Below are 9,864 nucleotides of genomic sequence, written 5' to 3' on the forward strand. Positions count from 1 at the left end.
CATGATCCACATGTATCATGTGTCTACATCTTTGACTTTCCTTTAAGGGTCTTTATTTTAAAAATAATTTTAAATTTAAGGTGGAGATTCCCTAGGAAAAAAATCTTTCCAAAGCCATGGCTTTTCTATTATTCTATATTTCTAAAGGAAACATAACATCATAAAGTCTGTTGAAACTTAATTCAGTACAGTAACCAGGAAGAGAAACTCCGTGATCAAGTTGTTATTTTCGTTAGCCTTTTACAGGCTTAAATATAACTGTTTAAACATCTGTATTTGATAATCACATTTTCTAAAGTTATTTCTCTCAGCCTTAAGAAAAGCCTTGAGTATGACTGGATAAGGTACACAAACATTTTGAAAAGGCTGAACGAAAATGGCAAACAAAAAAAAGTTTGAACTAAGGTAAGTAGCAGTGGAGCTTATAGCAACACCAAAAATGATGAGTAAATAGCCTGGTAATTTACATTAGAACTATTATATAACTAAAGATGCAAAGGGGTAATCAACACCATTTTTGCAGCTCATGATTATTACAACACGTGAGGTCCCATACAGGCAAGATTTTTCATTTACTTTTCCTAATATTAAAAAGTATAGCCGGGCGCGGTGGCTCACGCCTGTAATCCCAGCACTTTGGGAGGCCGAGGCGGGTGGATCACGAGGTCAAGAGATCGAGACCATCCTGGTCAACATGGTGAAACCCCGTCTCTACTAAAAATACAAAAACATTAGCTGGGCATGGTGGTGCGTGCCTGTAATCCCAGCTACTCAGGAGGCTGAGGCAGGAGAATTGCCTGAACCCAGGAGGCGGAGGTTGCGGTGAGCCGAGATCGCGCCATTGCACTCCAGCCTGGGTAACATGAGTGAAACTCCGTCTCAAAAAAAAAAAAAAAAAAAAAAGTATAGTTAAGTCATGGACCTCTTTTTTTATAGTTGCTGGATCTAAATCCACATTTGAAATTATGAAACTAACGTTAAGCTTATAAGAGAAGAGTCTGAACTGTTAGATAACTTCGAACAAGTTATTTATAGACTCACCTACTCAAAGGTCAAAAATAAAAGGTATAGCTGGGCATGGTGGCTTATGACTGTAATCCTAGCACTTTGGCAGCCCAAGGTGGGTGGATCATGAGGTCAGCAGTTCGAGACCAGCCTGGCTAACATGGTGAAATCCCATCTCTACTAAAAATACAAAAACTAGCTGGGTGTAGTGGTGCACACCTGTAATTCCAGCTACTCAGGAGCCTGAGGCAGGAGAATCGCTTGAACCGAGGAGGCGGAGGTTGCAGTGAGCCGAGATCACGCCACTGTACCCTAGACTGGACGACAAAGTGAGACTCTGTCTCAAACAAATAAACAAACAAAAAAGATGTTTTACTTCCCAAATTAACAAATTCAACTTTGATAATTCCATGTCATAAGTTTAGAAGAGCTTGGAAGAAAATACAGAACAAAGATGAGAAAGAACATAGGAAATCCAAGCTCCAGAACCAAAACAAGACTAACAGATTCCACTGTTATAGCTTCTTACCACAAAGAATTTAAGAAACAATGAAATCTTTTATTTCCTTAACATAGTTGGCATCTATCTGATTCTGAATAGGATTTTTACCTCTGCTATGAAAATATGAACTACTAACTAGAATTGGTCCACATCCGTAAAGCTTATTTACTGAACACATATTTTTTGTCATGCATTTGCCAGTCACTACTTTTTAAGCAACTCTGAGGTATGCTTTATATAGAATAAACGATATCTACTTAAAGCATACAATTCAATGAGCTTTAACACTGTATGTGTGCATAAAACCACCACCACCGCAATCAAGATATAGAAATTTCCATCAGTCCTCAAAATTTCACGTACTCCTTCATGGGCATGACATGTGCCCTTCCCCAAGCCCAATTCCAGGTAACCAACAACTTGCTTTATGTCACTATGGATTAACATGCAAATGGAATCACACATTATATACTCTGATTTCAGGTTTCTTCCACTCAACCTAATGATTCTGCGGTTTTCATTTGTTGCATGCATCAGATGTTCCTTTATATTACTGAATAACACTCCATTACATGGATATGCCACAATTTGTTTATCCATTTGACTCTGATGGACTACTATAATAAAGATGCACCCTTGCATTGTTCTCAGTTTGAGATTATTGTAATGTCATGAAAATCATGCATGGACCTTTCTGTTTTTTTATTTTTTAGCTCATCAGCTATCATTAGTGTTAGTGTATTTTATTTGTGGCCCAAGACAATTCTTCCAATGTGGCCCAAGGAAGTCAAAAGGTTGGAGAACTGTGCTCTACATTCTCATTAACCCTTGGTACTGTTGTCTTTTTAATCCTGCCTATCCTAATATGTATGGTGGTATCTCACTGTGGTTTTACTTTGTACTTCTTGATAAGTAATGATGTTGAGCCCCTTTACATGTGCTTATTAGCCATTTGTATATATTCTTTTGTGAAATGTCTAATTTTTCTGGGCTTTTTAATTCTTATTAAATTCTACTCTAAGAGCTAGCTGAATTCTGATTAGGATTGCAATAAAACTATAGATCAATTTGGGGAGAACCAACATCTAAAAAACCAAGTCCTCCAGTACAGCACCTCTCTCCATTTAGTAGGTGTACTTTACGTCAGCATTATTGTCTTTTTAGTAAAGGGGTCTTGTGAAACTTTTGCTAAATTTATTTCTCAGCATTTAATGTTTATAGTTATAGTTACTGCAAATCAAGTTGGTTTTTTAAATTCCTTTTTCCGTTTTTTTTTTTTTTTTTGCTGCTCTTGTGTAAAAACAAAATTATCCTTTCAAATATCAACCATGAATTCTGCAACCTTACTTACTTAATTTGCTTACTAGTTCAGATAGCTGTTTTGTAGATTTCATAGGATTTTCTATGCACACAATCACATCATCTAAAAGCAGAGATAATTTTACTTCTTTCCCATCTTTATGCTTATTTCTTTTACTTCCCTTATTGCAATGACTGAACAGTAAGAATGGTGACAGTGGGTATCCCCATCTCATTTCCATATAAGGAAAGTGTTCAATATTTTACCACTGTTAACTGTAGGCTTTCTAAGATGAGCAACTAATGTGCAGAGAGGCAGGTGCAGCTGTTACTATCCCAACTAACTTAAGGCTCCCACAAGAAACTGAGAGGGGAGGGGAGAAAAGCAAAGAATGAAAATTCCCCCAAAGCGTAAAATTTCCCAACTCAGCCTCCTCCAAGGTATGGCCTACACCACTTTCTAAATACTTACACCTCAGATACCCCTAAAATCCCACAGTCAGGGACTGAAGATGAGAAGGACAAAGAGTTTTTATCAGGGAGCACAAGTAAGGCCATAAAGACTTTTCCAGAAACTCTAAAACAGCAGCTAACTGCTCTAGGGATACTTACAGGTGGATAGCACAAAATATTAATAACACTTTATAACTTGAGGACCCCACTGTTAGTTGAGCATGTCACTTTACATTTCTCTGTGACATTTTTTTTTTTTTTTTTTTTTTGGGCAAACTAGGAACAAGAATAGTACTTCTGGGGCAGATTCAAATGAAATAATATATTTCATCTTCTTAGGACAATGTCTGGCACATAATGACTGCTCAATAATCATCAGCTATTATTTGAATTTGATGCCAGAAATGTTTTTTGAGTAGCACAGGGCAACACTGAAACTGTAAAGAAGGAAATACAAGAGTACCCTACTCAGCTCAGTGCCCAGTATTGACATGGCTCTGATAACATAAATGAAACTGGTTAACTGGTTTTCAACTTTCAGAATAGACAAATAATGGGAGGATGAATTATGACTATAGCACATAATGTAAATAATATTTAACTCTGACAAAACAAGCTGAGAGACAGAATCAGAAAGAATGGGAATAGGATTTCCACACAACTTACAATGCGCAGAGTCAAAAACAGTCTTAGATTAATGAGACAAGAAAAAGAAATAGAAAAAAAATGTTTAGAGCTGGAGTTGCAGAGGTGATCAAGAGTAGAAGTGAAATTAATAATATGATTACAAAGACAGGTGAGAGAATAGTAGAGATAAACAAAATCATCATCCACAGTAATAGTAAGTCAACAGATAATGTCTTAGGTTGATAAATAAGCTGAGGTATAAACAGAAAGACAGAGGTATCCACCAAAAACATTAAACAGCAGAAATCAGCAAACATTGAACATATCTCTAAAGCAGAATTAGGGGTGAGGTGCGGCAGATAAGGTTGTTCTCTTTACTTTTCTTAAAAAATTTTTTTGGTTGTTGTGGAATCTCCCAAAGAATGCCAATTATGTTTCCCCCCTTTAAAGTAGATATCTCCTACAGTTGTCAGCAGATAATTGGTTTATCACTACATGGTAAGTTAATGGGCCCTAAAACTTAGCAGCTTCTTCACAATAATTACTAAAGAACAAATTAAATTTTATAGAAACCAAAAATAAAAAAATAAAGACAATCCTGCTATAGGAAAATAAGGAAAAAGACCCATCAAGTCAAGTCTAACCATGTAGTAAGAGCAAATGTGCATTTGTGAAACTGAATAGACAGCCTAAGTAGGTAGCTCCCACCCTATTTGTCTCACAAAGCCCTTTGAAAAGCATGAAATGTTAAACACACAGAATTACTAAGGACAAGGGGAAATCAAGTTTTAGGTTATTTAAAGGCTACCAGCAGCCCTAGATAATCAGTAGATTAACACTCTACTGATATCATCAACTGTGTGATCTTCTGCAAATTACCTGGCTTAACACTTCCTATAATAAAAATTCAGTTAAGCTTGTTAAGGATCTCAAGATAAAATGAAAATGTTAAAACTGCACAAGTATGCCCAAAATAACTGCTAATTTCACAGACCTAAAGAATTTCCAATTAAAAGAGCACATTCATTCAGAATGACCCACTTCTGTCACAGATAAGGAACTACAGTCTTGAGAAAGCCAATAACTTAAAAGATTGAAACGGTCTTTGCTGCGAAGTCCAAGTATTACATTTCAAGTCATGTTACATGACTCAAGTGGTATGTGGGGAAGAACAGGTCAAACTGAGGAAATATGGAAGAACAAAAGTACAAGAAATACCTCAAGTATCCTGTGTATGATGAGAATGAACACTATTAGACAAGACAAACAGATTAAACGGGCATTTGTGGAACAACAAATTTGTCCTATGAATCAATATCTGATGAATTTCTTTTCTTTCTTTCTTTTTTTTTTTTTTTGAGGGAGTCTCACTCTGTTGCCCAGGCTGGAATGCAGTGGCACAATCTTGGCTCACTGCAACGCCTGCCTCCTAGGTTCAAACAATTCTCATGCCTCAACCTCCCAAGTAGCTGGGATTATAGGCGTGCACCACCACACCCAGATAATTTTTACATTTTAGAGACAGGATTTCACCATACTGGCCAGGCTGGTCTCAAACTCCTGACCTCAGGTGATCCGCCTGCCTCGACTTCCCAAAGTGCTAGGATTACAGGCATGAGCCACTGCACCCAGCCCTGGTGAACTGATTTCTAAATAACACTCATTGGATAATATAACCAATAACCAATCTCATACATCACTGAAAGGAACCTGACACTAAACTATGCTCAGCTTAAATCATCAAGGTCTATAGTTATACATACTACATATGGAAAACTAGAAGAATGCTAGAAAGCATTTCACTACAAGTTACTTTCAATATAGAGGATTAAGTATCCATGTCCTACGTCCATAATGAAATATTAAAGATTCTTTATATGTCATCTTGTTTTTAAACTTTAAAAGTTATACCTATGATTCGTATTCTTTATTTCCAACTGCACAGAGGAGGTGAAAGCCTTAAAACTAATTGAAGGCCAGAATGACCCTCTGTAGGTTTAAGAGTTGACACACATAGTATGCATAGTAACTGAAAAGACAAAATAAACAAGAAAAAGTGCTCTTCAAATTCCTAACTATACACCAACTCACAATAAAATTGAGTCAAAAAGCGGGTCAGGGGTGGGAGAGGTGCTTAAGAGTATAAAAAGAATGTTAACGATTTTAATTAAATGAAGCAGAAGTTACCATACAGCAATCAGTATATCACATAAATCACAGATTTGAAACTGTTTTATTCAAGTAGAGATACTAAACTGAAATGCCTTATTTAAAAACAACCTAATCCATTAATCCCTAAAAACCACCATAAGGCCACAGTTTCTCAATATACATAGCTAAAACTAAAAATGTAAGTCTATTTTTTATTATGTTAACTTGGGAGTCAAAATAATCATTTCTAAAATGAGGATTTCTAAGCTACAGATTTTCCACCAGTAGTCCTAATAACTACTTTTTATTGTATTATAACCACAAGATTCAGCCAAATAAGTAATAATTTGGGAGGTATAAAACTGAAATATATATCAGTTTAAATAGCATTTGAGGAACTACTGAGTAGGTAACTACTATTGCATTTATCTGAGACAAAAATTATACTAGAAGTATAAGTCTTTCTAAATTCTACCCAAAAAAACACCAGTTCAGAAGCCCACTCTGGCCATTTATCACAGTCTATTTGTTACTCTCAAAAAGAAACAACCATTAGCAATTAGTTTTCATTTTGTAAATTTACAACACTCAATTGTTTATGGATTACATTATTTGTCTGCCTTTCACAGCACAGGAAGCACCAAAATCTGGGATGGAAAAGAAGAAAGAATGAAACATTAAGAATGCTTTTACACAGTGACCACACGGGTATCTCCCTTATCTACAGGGGATACAATCCAAGACCCCAGTAGATACCTAAAACTATAGACAGTAACGACCCTATATATACTAGCTATTTTATTAAGCACAGTAAGAGATTAACAATAACAAAATAGAACAATTATAACTATATACGGTAATAAAAGTTATGTGAATGTGATGTTTGTCTCTTTCTCAAAATATCTATTGTATTTAATATTTTTGGACCTCATTTGACCATGGGTAACAAATGGCTGAAAGTGAAACAGTGGGTGGGGAGCCCACTGTATTTCAAAATTGCTAAGAGTAGATTTAAAGGTTCTCACCATACGCACACACACAAAGGTAAGTGGGGTAATGGACATGTTAATTAGCTTGACTTAATCTTTCCACAACGTACGTGTACACCAAAACATCACATTGTAGCCCATAAATATATACAATTATTATTTGTCAATTAAATAAATTTTAAAGTGCTTTGAAAAGTTAGGACTACTACAAGAATACTGTATAAACTTAAGGTGGCATTAATTTTGAAGTCTGAAAAGAATGACAAATAAACTAACCACAGGACAGCTTTCCCTTCGAGGAAAGGAATGAGCGCACAGAGAAGGGGAGATGTTCCTGTTTGTACTCCTGATTCAAGAATTTGGGTTCTAAAGAATCCTAACCCAACTAGCCAATGAATTCACCATTCTATCTGAGCCAGGCTGGCCTCAGTACTCAGTACAAGCCATATAGATCACAGGTGGGTGTGCACTATGGACTGAGAAACAGAGTGGTCCTCTTGGTATACACATAATCAGAAGCTACAAGATATAATTATATGTTCTCCTCTCCCTGAAAGGACTAAGACAATAGCAGGAAATTTTTGAAATGTTTAGAGTACTGAAAGAAATTTATACATAAATTTATTGGCAAATTAGACATTTTCAATTTTTAAATAATTTTTAAATAAAACATTGATTTGATTGCAAAAGTGCTACTTGATCATAGAAGAAAATGGCATAAAAAAAGAACAAAAAAGGCACCTAAAATTCCAAATCCAAAGACAAGCACATTTCCTTTTTCTCCTCAGAAGTTTGTATCTATGTGTAGTGATGGCAGAACTAGTAGACAAGGATGTCACTGTTAACTTCACACCATTCGCCCCCTCACTTTCTAATCAAACCCTGATTGTGATCACGTATCTACTCTCAACCTCAGGCCATCAATTTTCCAGGAAATAGACCCCAGTCACAACCTAAGACGAATCACGATCCATTTATGCCAATCACAGCAGTGCCGTTCCCCTTGACCTCGACTGGTTCAGGCACTGGCTTGTGCGCAATGCTGGCCTAGGAGCAGAAGAGAGGGGGATACGGTAGCATCTACTATGAGGCTTTAGGGAAAAGTTTTTCTCACTGATAAAAACAACCTAGAAAAAAAAAGTGTCTCTTCTTCCAGGAAACTTAGTCATATTTTCTTGTGACACTTGAACTTGTTTGTGGCAGCCATCTTGTAACCGTTAAGAGAAACTTGCCAAGGATAAAACAAGGAGGTTGTTGCCTGCATCTTCAACCTTTTTCCATTGACCAGATTTTTAAATACACACACACACACACACACACACACACCCCCACCCCCCCTCCCTTCCTGACCCAACTTTCCCCTACTAAAATCTATTTCTCTCTAGTCTTACAGCTAAGCTTCTCAAATGAATTGATACAAGTTGTTTCCTCCACTAACCTATGCATTTATCATTAAACATCCCTAAAGCTTTCCCGATTTCTCAAAACTTAGGCTTCTAATAGTCTATGGTTCCACAGCACATTTTACATGTTACTACCATAGCAATCAACACATACTATGGGAATGGTTTACCTGTCTACTAGACTGTCACTTCTGAAAAGTTCATTATTGCCAATATCTTGAAAAGTTCCTGGCTTATAAAGCCCTAAATAATTGTTTCATAAGTTAAATGTAAACCAAGTATTTAACATGTAAGAATGCCAAAAACATTGAAATGAATTTAGCAACCCTGCTGTCTGCATACACCAAAAGTTAAATAAGTGTTTGTGTGAGTCTGGGGAGAACAGCAGCAGGGACAGGGAGAAAAGCGAACAAAGTGCCTTGAAACTTAAAACACAGTTCTTCCTCACTCTTCAGAGATTAGAGAGCTATTCCAAGCTAATTCAGCAAAAAAGGAGAAGCTGTTACCACACTGGCATCTGAAAGGCAGTGGTAGGACAGCTCTTCAGAATCCGAGTTCCTCTGCTGCTTGTGACCACTGCTGCCAACCTGCTCAGAGAAGGTGGCCTAGCCTTTCTGGGGTCTGGAACAGACAAACTAGTCCAAAGACAGGAGGCCCTCAGAGATAAAATACATTTTTTAGAAATCTACAGAAATACACCTACAGCTTGATTAGCACTTGTGATAGCCCTTTACCACAAAAAGACAACAAAAAGGTAAATTTAATCATAATTACATGTTCATCCCCAAGCAGCATTTCCTTTGACTTCTCTGGATGACAACTGAAACTGAAGGCATGCCAACAAAGAACCCAGTCAGCTGGGCAAAATGCTTTCTACTTCAGCCTTTTGCTAATGTGAAGAAAAAAGAAAGATTACAAGAGCCAAAAGCTTTTGTTTCCTTATCTCTTTTAACCTGAATGATGACTCTGATCTAGGGGAGTACCCAGAGCTATGCTGAGAATATACCTAAGAAAAACAGTTGACAAAGAGACATCATGAATCGCCATCTTCCTTTATGAAGCTTAGTTTGGCGAAATTCCATTTGACCCAGCAATCCAATTACTGGGTATATATCCAAAGGATTATAAATCATTCTATTATAAGGACACACGCACATGAATGTTCACTGCAGCACTGTTTACAATAGCAAAGACCTAGAACCAACCCAAATGCCCATCCATGATAGACTGGACAAGGAAAATGTGGCACATATACACCATGGAACACTATGCAGTCATAAAAAACGATGAGTTTGTGTCCTTTGTAGGGACATGGATGAATCTGGAAACCATCGTTCTCAGCAAACTGACAGGAACAGAAAATCAAACACCACATGTTCTCACTCATAGGTGGGTGTTGAACAATGAGAACATATGGACACAGGGAGAGGAGCAT

General features: G+C 36.9%; 1 protein-coding gene across 9 annotated transcripts in view; it reads right to left on the reverse strand.

The window, feature by feature from the left end:
• The window catches only part of BACH1 (BTB domain and CNC homolog 1), a 47,319-nt gene that overhangs the window by 31,076 nt on the left and 6,379 nt on the right, over nt 1-9,864 (reverse strand). For 3 of the 9 annotated variants that reach the window (XM_032277074.1, XM_032277076.1, XM_032277073.1), the window contains exon 2: nt 9,373-9,435. The exons of the other annotated variants lie outside the window; for them this stretch is intronic. The gene's annotated coding sequence lies outside the window, so the exon portion shown is untranslated. The remainder of the gene's footprint in view (nt 1-9,372; nt 9,436-9,864) is intronic. 9 annotated transcript variants of the gene reach the window in all.

The sequence above is a fragment of the Sapajus apella genome, unplaced genomic scaffold, assembly GCF_009761245.1.
Source record: "Sapajus apella isolate SASKATOON/1434 unplaced genomic scaffold, GSC_monkey_1.0 scaffold8, whole genome shotgun sequence".
Lineage (NCBI taxonomy): Eukaryota > Metazoa > Chordata > Mammalia > Primates > Cebidae > Sapajus > Sapajus apella.